Source organism: Bombus vosnesenskii, unplaced genomic scaffold, assembly GCF_011952255.1.
Source record: "Bombus vosnesenskii isolate JDL3184/JDL3185 unplaced genomic scaffold, Bvos_JDL3184-5_v1.1 scf7180000014520, whole genome shotgun sequence".
Taxonomy (NCBI): domain Eukaryota; kingdom Metazoa; phylum Arthropoda; class Insecta; order Hymenoptera; family Apidae; genus Bombus; species Bombus vosnesenskii.
The window spans coordinates 584-16,240 of NW_022883497.1; the positions used below are offsets into that span (position 1 = coordinate 584).

At 33.8% G+C, this 15,657-nt stretch overlaps 1 long non-coding RNA gene and 1 pseudogene across 1 annotated transcript; both read left to right on the forward strand.

Annotated features, from left to right (window-relative positions):
- Positions 1-8,234: 8,234 nt before the first annotated feature.
- On the forward strand, positions 8,235-11,930 carry LOC117239965 (annotated as a pseudogene).
- A 1,735-nt stretch (positions 11,931-13,665) lies between these two features.
- On the forward strand, positions 13,666-15,296 carry LOC117239966. The gene is made up of 2 exons (XR_004494596.1): positions 13,666-14,248; positions 14,449-15,296. It is a non-coding gene; the product is annotated as an uncharacterized LOC117239966 (long non-coding RNA).
- Positions 15,297-15,657: the final 361 nt, after the last annotated feature.

The following is a 15,657-nucleotide window of genomic DNA, read 5'->3' on the forward strand; positions in this document are numbered from 1 at the left end:
AGATAAATTATGAATTTTACTTTCTATATACGCCTTACATTTGAACAATTCCTTTTCAAATTTATTCGGTATGCCTGTCACTAGCTGCTCTTTACTTGCCCAAAATATTTAAGTATCTAAAATTTACGCGTCCTAGCATCCTATGCCATCTTTCCTTTTTACTCATACCACTACGTTCGGCACTGTTTACTAAGTGCTTCTTCCTTTCAATATACTTTTCATTTTATATGCACCATTCTCTTTGACCGCTAAAGCTGTAAGTTTATTGTTCTCATCTATTATTTTTGCAATATTTCCTTTTGAAATAACCATATTATTATTATCCGTTAACTTGCCTAAACTAATCAAGATTGCGGACATTTCTTTCACATAAAAAACTTTATTCATATTTATTTTATTTCGCTTTCCAAATGCTTCAAAATAGCTAATAACATTTCATACTTCTGTTGCCTTTATCGATCTATTATCGCCCAAATATATATTTACCGGTTCTTTAAGGTCGATAGATTTATCAAAATAATTTACATCGTTAATAATGTGATCGGTAGAACCGCTATCTAATAGGCATGTTATTTCGTTACCACTTATCTCGTTCATCTCGCTGCTGTGTGCTGCGTGCGCTGTTGCCATCCATGTGCCTGCTCCTGTGTTGCCATATTCGCCATATTCGCTCGTGCCGGCTGCTGATTGACGATGGAAGTTTCCACGCCCCCTGCTCGTATTGCCATTGTTTTCTCTTCCTCTGCTGCGACCGCGTGTTGACTCACACCGATAACTGTTACTGCTTCCCCTTGGACGCTATTATTGACACTCTCTTGCAAAATGTCCCACTCTTCCACATTTGAAGCATCCTTCCTTTTTTGCAGCAAAGGCATTAGTTTTCATTTCTCCTCGATTAGACTTATCTTTCTTTTCCGCTATTTCTATTTTATTATTCACGCACGCTACCGTTTCTTTCTCTTCTTTCACTGCATCTATTTTATCCGCTATGTAGCTATACTCTTCGGGTAACGTATTTAGCATGTAATTCAGCTTTTCCCTCTCACTCACTTGTGCGCCTGCACCTTTTAATTCATTTATTAATTTTTCAAAATCGCTAAAGAACGATGCTGAATCACTGTATTTATCAAGACTTATCTTCTCCACTCTCCTTCTGCACACGATCTAGTGCCGTCGACTCTTTCAAGTACACTTCGTCGAACTTTTTCATTATTTCATACGCTGTTTTTTCTCCCCTAATATATTCTAATTGTCTATTTGAGAAGGCACTGTAAATTATATTTATCTCCTTCAGATCCTTTTTATCCCAGTCTGGATTGTCGGTTTCAGTCTTCACTCTAGTTATAACAATATCACATTCTTTATACCTCAGAAACATTGTTATTCTTTTCTTCCACATACCGTAACCCTCACCATCAAATATCGATATCATAATTTCCGATCTCTCCATTTTAATTGATTTCCTATTCTTTACTCAAGCGTTCCTACGTGCTTGAAGTATTTTTTCTTTTATTTCATATTCTTTGAACGTTTCTTCCCTTACTAAACTCGCAAGACTAAAAACCACGCACTAAATAGCTTGCAAAACTAGTAACCACGCTCTGCTACCATGTTAAGGTATACAGAGGATTCGAAAATACAAATAGTTTACTTTATTTCGCACACAACAGCTATACATATATATATTATACTCTGAAGACTTCGATAACCTTCTTGCACGCACGCTTGTTGTCAAGCAACTCGTCTAGATTCTCCTAACAGCCTCCAATCGTCTTTTGTCTCAACTGAGACCTGGACGCCCTCTGACGCTTACACACACATTCACATGTACAGTGTAAATGTATCATCTACCTAACAAGATCATCAACGTAAAATCCTACCGTCCTCCCGAACATCATAAAACCGAGATAAATATACAGATGACTGAAATGTTAAACAAAAAGATTATAGAATCCTCCGACTCCCCCTATAACTCTCCTGTCTGGGTCGTTCCAAAGACAATCGACGCACCAGGGAAACAAAAGTGGCGAGTAGTGATTGACTTTAGGAAGTTAAACGAACTAACAGACCAAGACGCCTATCCACTACCTGACATTGACGATATACTATCACAACTAGGAAATGCGAAATATTTCTCCGCTTTAGACTTATCTTCAGGGTTCCATCAAATACCCATGGACGAGAATTCAAAGAAATACACTGCATTTAGCACACCACAAGAACACTTCCACTATAATAGAATGCCACTCGGGCTCAAGAACGCACCTGCTACCTTTCAAAGAATGGTGGATACCACGTTAAGAGGTTTGGTTAACAATCATTGTTTCGTTTATCTCGATGATATCATTATATTCGGGCAATCGATAGAAGAACATAATAAAAACTTAGCCATTATATTCCAAAGACTCAGGGGAGTAGGTCTAAGAATACAACCAGATAAATGTGAATTCTTAAAGCCCGAATTAGAATATCTAGGACATGTAGTGACAGCAGATGGAATAAAACCTAACCCTAAAAAGATGGAAGCAGTAAAGAATTTTAAACTACCAAAAAATCCTACAGATGTAAAATCATTCCTTGGGCTAGCTGGATACTATAGAAAATTTATTAGAAACTTCTCTAAAATTGCCAAACCTCAATCTATTTTTAAAGAAGGACATTTAGTATTAGTTCATAACGATCATAAATAACACAAGTTAGATACTGAATGGCCAGAGCCATACACCATTGAAAAAGTGAAAAGCCCCTTATTATGAAATAATAGTAAATGACTCGATTAGGAAAATACATGGTAACCGTATTAAACCTTACTTTCCAGGACGATCTTCACCTTCTACATAGTTAGCTAAGCTAAACGTTATACCTCTTAACGGTAGTTCTATATACCAAGAAAAATTAGCTCATGCATGCTTATATAGCGAATCTGTAAACGTAATTATAGGTTTAGACATTAAGGATATATATGCAAAACTCAGCGAAATTAAGAGATTTAGACTAATGTTAACAGAGCATTATAAAAGTGAATGCCCGTATTCCAATGAAATGATTACACGCGTTCGCGAAAGAAATTTAGACAATTTAATAATGCATATTAAACTTATGACACACATTTGTTACCGAAGAGGGTCATTGAATTTTGTTGGATCCATTTCTAGAAGTCTATTTGTAACTCTGGATGACGATGATTTAGAATTAATGAATAAAAATATAGATAAACTTTTTGATGAAAACAATAACTAAAAACCAATATAACTTAGAAAATAAATCTCAAAACTATAACTTTACCCTTAACTGACAGTCTAGAAGAAATCCTAACAAAAATTAAGAGCGCTCCAAAAATCATTAATAATGTATAATCGTATAGAATGCACCTCAATCAAATTTCCAACGAAGTAAACTCTCTTAATTATGAACATAGAATTAGAAGTCTTAAGAAATAGGAACTAAGTGTCTTATAAATTATTAGTTATATTGATCTAATCTAATCGCACACTTGTAATCCTATTATAGAATAAAGGTATCTCGAACTCTGGTTCAAGAACCCAACATTTTTTTATTATTATTTTCCCATTACTTTTACGTGACACGCAAAGCGTAACGATAAACAAATTCCGGGTAAAACAATGTTGCCGCTACGTGCAATCGTCAACCGAGGTTGAATTTAAAGTTTCCGGTACTCCCCCGAGTATAAATAAAAGAACACGATCGTTAAGACAGTTAGTATCGAACATTCTTATAGCGAATTAATATCGAACGAACGTAAGCATTACCTTGTAAACACATATCGAGCAACACTAAGCGAACGACGACTAACTCTGTACTGCAAATAATTTTAAATACATTTGACTAAACTAAGTATCAACTCGTCTAGTCATTAATTAACAACACGTTTAATCGTCCTCCACATACATGTTGTATAAGCTACTATGTGTATATTTATTTATGTTTCCCATAGTACAGACGTATTCCTTATATTATTGTAACTGTGTAATTTCAGTAGTATTGCATAAAGGACATCTGTTTTGTTGCAATTGTATCAGCTATTAATTGTAATACTTGAAGCATTTGTATCTAATCGTCATGCATCTGTGATGGCACTCGACCATGGAACTTTCCAACGGCTTCGCGACACAAAGCGCTATACCTTCAAAGCGTAAGGCCGACATGCCTAATGTACCATCGATATACCTACAGTTCTTTCGCCGAATATTCGGAAGAATATTCGGAAGAACGCGGCAACCGTTGCGGGCATCTAATAAACGCGTGCGTAGTGGGGATATCGAGGGGCAACAAAATAAAGAATCCATTTGGTTTCGAATCAAAGATTCATTCTGCCCCGAGCTGCGGAGTGCGAAAGGTTAAGCGTCATAGCGAAGTAAACACAATTAGAGATACGTGATTATTGACTCTTGATAGTTAATCGTTAATCGTTAATCGTTAATTGTTGTTCATCGTTAATCGTTAATTGTTGTCGATCGTTCATCGTTAATCGTTAATTGTTGTTGACAGTTAATCGTTAGTCGTTAATTGTTGATCATAAATTATTGACTGTTGATTGTTAATAGTTTAATTAACTTTTTTGTTGAACATCAAGAGTATTTCTTGTGGCCACCTTCACCCGCTATCCACCTCACATCGTTATTCTACATACGGAAGGCAAGATTGACATCGAGTTCGAAAGACAGACCGCAGAAGTCTGGTCTCTGCTATTACCACGAGACCTTTCGAGACCGCGCAAGGAAGTGCCGGGCCCCTTGCAACTGGACCCAGTGAAACGAGACCAGCCGTCCGTAAACGCGGCATGTGGCGATGGCTTTAGTATCCCGTCGGATTTTCGTGACGGACAGGGCACCAAGGATCTCTTTCCTCGTGAACACCGGTGTCAATATAAACGTATACCCGTGCAATAAACTACGCGGATCCGCGAACAAAGATACGTACGAGCTGTTCGCGGCGATTCGAGTGGTCGAAGCAAACCGAAAACGCCTTTTGCGAGTCGAAGCGCGTCCTCTCTGACGCCACAATGTTAGTGTTACGACCGGCATACTTCAAATCCGATGGACTGACGATGGAGATAAAGATGTGGCGGCACTCGGCGACAATGTATATCGCTGAAGTGTCTAATGAACCATCAACATCCCAACGGTCCTTCCACCGAAAGGTCTAGAAGAAAGAGCACGTGGCAACGGCCGCGGACGCCTAGCAAATGCATTGACGGTGGGGATGTTGAGGAATGACAAAAGAAAGTAATCGGATCCGATCGAAAGTCAAATCATAAGAGCTTCAGTCTTGGAAAGTCACGCCTAGAGTTCGGAAGTGGATTGTAAAGTGGATTGTTGTTAGAAAAAAAGTTCCTTTTTTTATTTTTTACCTCAAATTTCTTTTTTTATTTTGTTATTTTACGTGACATTAGCGCATCCGGTATTGGCAACAGCGCGTGAACGACAAATGGCAGCCGCTAGGATTCGTTATAAAATCTTTGTCTCTCGCGCGATTAATTCTGTATTTAGAATAATTTTAAATATATTTGACAATATTAAGTATCAACTCGTCACGTCATTATTTAAATCATCCACCACAAATCCAAAAACAGAACAAGGAAAACAGAGAAAAGAACAAATAGAAAATTAAATTGCTAACATGTTTTTCTATAATAATATTTTAACATCAATATTGTAATACGCAATGTGAAAATGAAAAAATTGGAAGCAACCGAACTACGAATGAAACTGAATCACTTCGCTGCTTGTAAAGATAACTTTTAGTGTTATAAACATAAGTCAAGTAGCAAATAGCATACATTGAATTTACCCAAACTCTTCTTGGAATCTGACAAAATGATTCTTTATTTTGTCAAAAAAATCTTTACGTATGTTCCATTCCCATTCGTCGCTTTTTTCAGTGGCGTGTTTATCGCTACGTCGAAACTCCGTCGGGTAGTAGATAATGTCATTTGAAGTAGAAAACTATTCAGAAACGTGTATACGTTACACAGCAACAAACCAGTCGCCCTTTTATTACCTCGTTCTCAACAGTTCAAATTTCAGGGACGACCGACTACTTAGTATCGACCCAGTACGTCATATTTACTCGCCAAAAGTATTGTAAACGAAAATTGTAACCAGACGTGCCGTTAGTAACCACCATTTTTCGCGAAACTTCTTTTTCATTTGGCGGAAATTTAAACAAACCCCGAAACACGTGGCGTTTTGCAACTGTCTTTAATCCTTTAAGATAAAAAAGATTGACGCAAAATTTTGACGGGATGAAATTTCACGATATATTCAGGTGAAACGATGCGAAATTAGAGCGAAGCTTATAATGGGAATATAGTTTGCTTGTCTGTTGTCATAAAATGAGATATGCAGAATATATTAAAAAATATAGTATATGTAATACGAAACTTTGTATTATTCATGTTATTATGGACAAAATATCACAATATGTTCATATATTTAAATCTCATCCGAAAAAGATTATTGTATGTAGAACACAGTTTAACTGTATTTTGAATTCTTGTTTATCAGATCACAATTGATAAGTCGATATTAGGATGATTATCATCATTTGAAACAATTTTGTGACTGTTATTTGTCAATATACTTTATATCTTATGTACATTTTAAATATGGTACGCAAAATCGAAGTTGCAAGGAACATTAATAAAAATTCAATATTTCAATAACACCTTTCATGATTATAATTAAATATTTTTCAAAATGTCGCATCAGTGTTACATCTAGCACCCCCTCCCCCACACACAAAAGTTTACCAATTTATAATATATGTACTAGTAGATTGACAAGTTACGATTTACAGGTTATATAGAATTCTATTTTATGATTTTATAATTTTTCGTTAAATAGAATAATCAAATAACTTGCAATTAGTAAAATTTCATTTGTTTTATCGTCAAACTTGTGCAAGGGAACATATTAATGCTGGTAACTTTAGTGACTTGCAAAATTTCAATAGTGCAAAACAGGCCAGATATTCAATTGCAATTGGTTGCTATCCATATTTTCATCGGTCTTACAATAACCTTATGTTATCAATTATGAATTAAAAAGTTAATGAAATCACAACTCATCCAAGGCCAATGGTTATGACTTCTTTTCGAAGATCCATTGAAATCTCGAGTTTGTTGTTTGAGACATTCAGTTACCACAAAACAAAAACACCACTCCATTACAGCCGACGTAAACAAAACATGACAGATTCTTCCAATTCTCGGACAACAAACATAGGCTTACATACTTACTGTTTTAAAGTCACAGTCTGTCGTTGAACTTTCGCCAAGTAACTTGATACGTACATATACACGTCCCTCGAAATCAGTTTTCGACGAAAATACATACGTGACATGTTATGTTGCAACCGAACGTGAATTTCTCGCGGGAAATAGCCTGATATCGTTTATTTATGCGTCTCTCAAATACGAATTTTACTATACACTTCGTTTAAGACACGCCATTTTGCAAAACGATTATCGAAAGATTACTGCTTACATCGAGATCGAGAATAGATTCGCAGGAAGCTGGATGCCGCGATTTCTTCCCGCGCTTTACTTTCTTCCGAAGTTGTGATTGGTTGATTTCCTGCTGCCATATTCGGTTTCGCCGAGAATCGTGAACACGTACGCTGGAAGCAATGCGGGGTAATTATTTAATTTATTTCATAATATTATTTAACATATATCGTGAAAAGTTCTGAATATTCGGATTCTTCTGTTATCGTTTCATCGTATGTTAGCATTATCAGCTCTCGATATCGAATTGACAAACAGAATTTTTCTCATACAAAGTAAGTCACATTAAGTATATGTATATGTATAGTCGAAGCAATGCAATTAAAAATTTTTCCATTTTAATTGGTATTATTTATCACAGACATTTTACCGAGCATTCATTTTATAAATCTTATATATATGTGTGTAATCATATATGTGTGTATTCATATATATATATTATAAATTGGTTTATATATAATATAACCAATATATATATATATATATATAACCAATTTATAATATATATATGAATACACACACACACATATATATATACAAACAATAGAAATACTTTCGTGTGCTATTATACGTAGTTCGATAGTTTACATTTCACGGGCCCCGTGTTGCACCTGCGTCGGTTTCGTTCCTGTTTCCAACGTATAAGTGTAGCGTCAGTGATTCGCGTGACGCGACGCAACCTTCAACGTTTGTTTTTCTCCGTTTATGCGTTGTGTGTTCGTTTGAATGAAAACGTCGCGAGTGTTGTAACAAAAACCACGGAAAACAGAAGAAGAATACGGGAGCAAAAGGAATTCCAGGCTACAGCAGAATGCCCATTGCCCAACAGGGTTTCGTTCCATGGTATTTCAACGAGGTAAGCTACCTCTTTTAGTACGCTTCAAGGCGCCTCTTTCCAACCAATTAATTTGCGTCCAACACCATTTTAACTTCGTATACTCAGAGAAAATATCGTTCTTTTGTATTTTCTAACTCTGATCTATGTATAAATTTACTGCGACGGGTCATTTCTACGGATTAACGTATCTTATAAAAACGTTGCGTGAAATGTTAATAATATATAAGTCTTGAAACATTTGTACTAATTTCATAGAGGAACGTAGTTGGTACCTTCCGGGTGGCATATTGTATGCTTGTTACATGAACTTTCCAAATATCTTACAGTTAAATGGTTGGATTGTTTACTAGAATAAGCAACACAACATTGTTTTTGATTTATTGTGAATGAATTTATAGAATCATATTATTTTACACATATACACTATCGCGCAAAAGTATCCCAACATTTGATTACTTTTGATATTATGTTATTTAATTGCACAATCAAATTGATAGTATGTACCGATATATAATGATTACGATCTGTATTATTATCTTATTCCTATGATGTGGTTTTAACATAGGTCGTAACAAAACGGTCAAAAAATTCTTTATTCTCAGACTCTGTAGCCTGTAAGAAACGAATTAATTAATTAAGAATCTCGTTGTAACCTACAGGTTCGGAAAAGGCTGATAGGCTTTGGTCTACGTGGTGGTTGGGAATTTTCATTCGTTTCGAGTTCGCTTAGCTGATAAATAGTGAATGTGCATTTCTTCCAAAATAAAGAAGAAAGCGAAGTCGATAGAAACGTGGGTCAAATTTGAAATCATTTCTCGATTATGTGGAGGTTGATTAAACGCGTTGGTGTATATAGTGATGAGACGAGTTGATATTTGGTGTAGTCAAATGTATTTAAAACTATCGGCAGTACTCTTCTAACGATCTCCCTCTAACGAATTTAAATTCGACTTCGGTTGACGGTTGCGCGTAGCGGCGATATTGTTCTGTCCGGAGTTTGTTTATTATCAAGTTTCGTACCTCGAGACGGTATCAATGCCCCGAGGCAAAACAACAACATGAGTTACTCTCGATTCGCATCGTCCTATGACTCATATGCCGCTACAATATGCAATCGAATAAAGTGATAAATAGCTTGCAGATGTTTACGCGTCTCTGAAAATGTTAAAAGATATAACATGTTTAACGCGAAGTATTCGTGATAATATTCGCTGCAATTTGAAATATCTGCGTGCAGTCTCGTAGGTTTTGAATAAAAATTTATCTTTTATCGAAAGATACATACATGTTTTGGCCTATATATAGCTTTGTACTCTTGTAACCTAAAAGAGAAGTCGAAAAAAAGTGATGTTAACTCTTGCAGTAAAAAATTCATTTATGTCAATACTACATTTAGAAATGCACCAAGAGAAGCAAGACAAATTATTGACGAAACACAGGATAGTCATTTCCGATCCAAAAGAAAAACGCAACTAAAATAATATGTAGATAGCTATTAAGGCAATAAATAATAAAGTCATTGAAATGATCCATCATTTCAAACTAATATCGCTTCTCTTTACTTCAGAACTGCTATAAACATTTTAAATATCATTTATGTCTTGGTTCCCTTGCGAAGTTCTCGAAGAATTCGTCAAATGATGTCATGAACAATATAAATAATCGTAAAAAATCTATATTTGTGTTTAAAAAATAGGCGAATAAAGAGAAATAGGATAATCGAGACCGGTGAAAAAGGATCAACCAAAATCCCGCATCTGATACAAGCGGAAGAGAAATCAATTTCTATCATGTCGCACGGCGAACAAGAACGCAAATACGGAATCTTTTGTATAATACTACTCCAAACTCTGTTGAGTCGCAGTAATAATAATAATCGGGTGTTGACTTCTGCTCGTTTTTACTTGAAGTTTGCTCGTTACCTCTTTGAAATTTGGTGGATCGTTTTCTGTCGAAACCCGTTCCATCTGACGTTAAAATCAATAAAAACAATATTACGATAAAGACTTTTATCTCCATTGTTGTCAACTTCCGTCAAGTCTTCGTTTTCTGCTCGCTGAATATAATACGGATTCCCAAAAACTTTCTTCGTATGAAATTTTACTAATGTACATTTATCAAACATTGCACATTTTAAAATAGGTTATCATTATAAGATTAAAAAAAAATAGCTAAAAATATCTTGAAACAAAAGAAACCAATTTTGAAGTTTGTTAGCCCGGAAATGTCATGGTAGGAAGGTATACTTCGATATTACTTTTACTATCGATAGGCGTCGCCGTCGTTGCTGTTATCATATACGAGACACAACAAATCACGAAATTGACAAATCACCGGTGATCTCCTCGAGTCGCAGTTCGAACGTTTCACAAATAAGTTAAAGAATTAAACTTTAGATATAGTGGTAAAATTTATTGCATGAATCCAACAGAGTGACGGTTCAGAGTGTCATAACAAAGAGGTATATTTTGTCTACTCCATTAGTGCTTCTAAGCGTGTGATACTGTCGACGATTCGCCTGTGCATGATTATACATTGAGTAAACGTATAGTCTGAGTTGGAGTTTTGATGATTAGGATAATCGAAATAATTCATAGCCATGGTAATATTTTAACTAATTTATTTTGTTGTCTTTTATAGGCCACTGCAATGAGAAAGGAATTCCTGAAGCCAAAAAAAATGATACATCCAAATAGCAGAAAGTCTATCGCTATTACGAAAAAAGCCAAAAAGTAAATACAATTACTATTAAATTGTGTGATTTTGTTATGTACATTTCATTTATTTTATATGATTATATAATACTTTTGTGTACTAAAGAAGGAAATGGACAATGTGTTTTGTTTCAGAATATCAAATAGACAGAAGGCAGAAATGTCCCGCTTGATAAAACAGAATTCAATAGGAGAGAAAATATCATGGATCAGAAACAATATGATTCCAGGCGTGTGTCCCTATACTCCAGAGTTAACTGCAAGTTTGTTAGAAACGGAGGTAAAACAAAAATGTATACACATGATGACACAGAGATTGTACATTAAAGATGTGATTAGTTATAGTTCTATATTTGATCCAAAGGTATGTAGCAAGAAATGATGAAGCAATGGAAGAAATTACTATTAAAAGATCTATAGGTAGCAACAGGAGTAGACAGCATGCTAGGAGGGAACATATAATTAGAGTAGAAAGAACTAGGAGAATATCATACACGTGGAATAGGTAAAGAATTACAGTCAAATTTATTTTCAATATATCCTGATGTACAAACTCTCCTTTATTTTTCAGAAATTTCTGATATTTTAAATGCAACTCAGTGTGAAATGTTATTGAATTGGAATAATGAATTACAGTGTGTGAATAATTTTAAATTTATAAGGTTTGGCGAGAAAGATTTAAAGAAAGTATTAGAGCTAAGACAAAGAATAAAAATAAGCCATATTAGACTATCCAAATCTCTGTTAGCTATGCCTGTAAACAAGAAGAATTTATTAAGTAAGTCAATTGATTTAGATGAAAATAATCAATCGGCAGAATGTGTAATGGAAATAGAATAAATTCTGTAGATATATGTCTTTTTATCTTTCACCTCTATTTAAAAACAAGAAAACAGAAGAAAAGCGAACAGTTTCGTCCTTTTTTGTTTTCGAAATGCTAGAAACCGCATATCGTCTTGCTCTCTTATCTCCCACGAGAAACAGTCACGTCACAAGATACAAGAGTACGATAGAAGAGAAAAGAAAATGTTCGATCGTGAAATATACAACAAAACTGAAACATGTAGATGAATCACACGCACATCATTAATATTCTGCATCGTTTCTTCGCCTTTTCTTTTATTTTTTCGCTAGTTGCTCCATTATTTAAGAACGAAGATATAGCAATTATTCTCAAAATTGTACATTTCGAAATGGTAAGAAAATCAATAGTACAATGATAAATATACGATTTTAAAAGCTTTTTAAATTTCTTACATACTTAGCATTAATCAAATAGCTTAGTATATAAAAGAGTGTACTTGTGTCGCATGTTATAAATGCAGCTGCGTTCGTTACAACAATTCCAATTCCAAGGAATTTCTCTCGAAGATCGCAGTGAAGAATTTGCTTTGTTAAATTATTACTGGTATACTTCGTCAACGTGTGGTATATCGATACAATTTGTCAACCATCACTTTTAATAGCTTCTCGCTAATAAAAACATTTCGTAACTATTTAATAAGAAGCAGTATATTCTTAATTATTTAGAAATTTACTTAATGATGTTTAAAAATACGAATATGTTTAAAAATTATAATGTAAATATATATATTTCATTTCATGTTTTACTAATATATCTCTAATTTAGATTAAATATCTGAAACTTGAAGGAAACTTTTAAAACTTTCAACACATCGCATACGTTTCAAATTTAGTGCATAGTTCTTGGGTTACATTACCTTCGCTTTCCAAAGATTAATCTTAATATATGGATTTAATGCATTATACAATAACCTCTCTTTGTCAGAAAATTTTAGAAATTATCTATATGATCATAATCTTATTTCATGGTGGATATATTAGATTTGATGGACTATATCTTAATTTTATTTTATATTACTATTAGTAGAACAGTAAGTAGAAAGGTTACGTATATGCATTGTTACATAGTACGAATAAGCGTACAATTTTTTATATTTCGCTTGTAACAGCAATCTGTAATTCTGTAATTATCTGTCTTCACATAATACTTAAAATTCGCATTTTAAAATCATAATGAACAATGTGTTCATTCTGAAAATATTTGTTAAAATACAAGATTTTGTTAAAGAAATCATGTTTGTTGATGTACGCATATATACGTGTGCACTTTAGTGTTCAAATTCTTATAGTTATCTGGTTTGAAAATATTCAGTTCATAAGTTCGTAAAATGTAAGAAAATTTTTGCGGCGTTTGGTATTTCAATTTCTCGCGCGCATTGCATACAAACGAAGCCTCGTCGCCTCAGCCAATCAAGAATCGGCTAGGCTCACTTTTAGCGGGATACCACCATTCTACCGTCGAAGAGCGAGACTTTTTTCTGTTTCTTTCCATTGGTAGACTATTTGATCGTTTTTATTACCGGTGGCTTGTATCATAAACTTTTGAAACATAAGTTCGATATAAGTTTATTTAAATCTTTGATTTTGTTTCGTACAGTTCATTAATTGCAGGACTGAATAATGAAATAATTAGCATTCTATTCCATGCTTTTTCATACAGCAATGTTTAGTAACGTTTCATTTATGATGTCTATATATCTATATGTCTATATGTCATGTATATTTAAAAATTTCTCTAAAAAATACCAAAGTGGAATTAGACGTAATGAAATAAGAAATCATTACTTTTATGAGAGTTCAAATATCTTCAACGTTTTTTTATTTTAAATAATTTTTTCCTCGAGCTATACTACAAAATAAAGTTTTGAACAATTCGATAAAATAATTAGTATATTATCAATTGAAATTAAAATAAAAATTGAAATATCTCATATATTATATGAATTGTAAATTCTTGACGAGAACATCGTAGCGTCACTAAATCTTTGTCAACAACTTTTTGTTTTCACGAGAGCTCTACAATACCAGACACGTGTAAACACATATACAAAACGTATCCTTGAGTGTTCCAGGAATTTGACGAATCCTATTCGTGTATGTATGGATAGCCGACAACTCTAGCCCCCTACTCCTCCCTAACCCAAACTCGTCGGGTAAATCGCAGTATGGGATGTCAGTTTAGCGTAGACAATCAGAGGAATCAGACGTATGTTCATCCGTGTCATTTCGCGACAGGTGGCTTTGGCACTTTGGTAGACATTTTTCTACCGTTCAAACTCACACTATTGTTATTTTCATTTAATTGTACGTTTTTCTTCAATACTTCGTTGTAATCTATTATTTAATTACCTTTGTTTTTCCGACTGTCTTTTTGGTTGTCCCATTTGCCGGTAGCTCGTGCAATATGTTTTCGAAAAACAATTTGACCCTGATCATTGTTTCATTTTCAAATGATTTATTCTTTTTATACATTTGTTTTAATATTTCGCTCTTTTTTTGTGCAGATTACTATTATATGATACCGAGGGGAACTTTGATGTATTAGAAGGATGCTGTGAAATTCGAAAGGACGGGATGAAAGTCAAGAGGACACCATGGTGATTAACGATAAATTTGATAACTTTTCATCGAAATGTGATAATATTTGTTCACTTTTAGATTAACTCCATTTCTTATAAATATTTCGTGATATTATCGTAATTAATATCTAATATAACAAATTCTAAATTCACGGTTTATTAGAACACCAAGATGAAAAATGCAAGATTAAAGAAATTATTTTTTTCTTTCGAATATATTAAATTATATTTCCGAAGAAATTGAATAGATTGTTTAACATAAATTTAACATAGATTCTCTCGATTCTGTTTCATTTGAGTAAGAAATTCAAATAACTTTCTCATTTTGCTTCATTATTCGTAAATTGTCTGTAATATAATATGGACTATTAATTTCGTTTTTCTCAATAACTTTTATTACATTTGAGAAATTACGTTATCACAGACTAGTTAAAACAGTTTCTGCATATCGCGTTATTTTCGTATTGCGCAGCTTTGTTTAACGGGCAGAAAAAGTGCGCCATGTTGCATTAGAACGAAGTCAAGTAATGCATAAAATATTTGAAATTGTAATGGCGGACATTCTATTTGGCGGATAACTTTTACAAATCAATCGTATTATGCAATATTCATACATATATTTGACAATAATAAAAAATACTTTGAAAATATTTTAAATATACTAACGATATATTTTCTTTCGCATTTTTGGTATAATATTTATGTGTATATTTTCGTGCTCTTGATATGATATATGATTCTACCTATGGTAAATAAATAATAATTAATTCGTAGTTCTAAAAAAGCAGTATTTTCGTAAACAAACACTCGACAGAAAAAAGAAAAAAATTTCCTTTTCCTATCCCCTACCTCTAATAAAGTTTTCTTTCAGAATATTTTTATGTCCGCGCGCAATGCGGTCGGTAGAATCAGCGTTTGCTGCGTTAAATCACATTTAATATTGATTTAGAGCATAATAACTTTCATTAAATGTAATTATAATAATCAGACGCGAAATTAGGGTCTGTGTGTTCGCCGATTGTCAGTTGACATAACGGACGCGTTAGTCTATTATTATTTTTTTTTTTTTCCTTCGTCAACAAAACAAAAGGAAACAAGATTAGTATCATTGTGATTAGCATTCAAAGTGCCAGT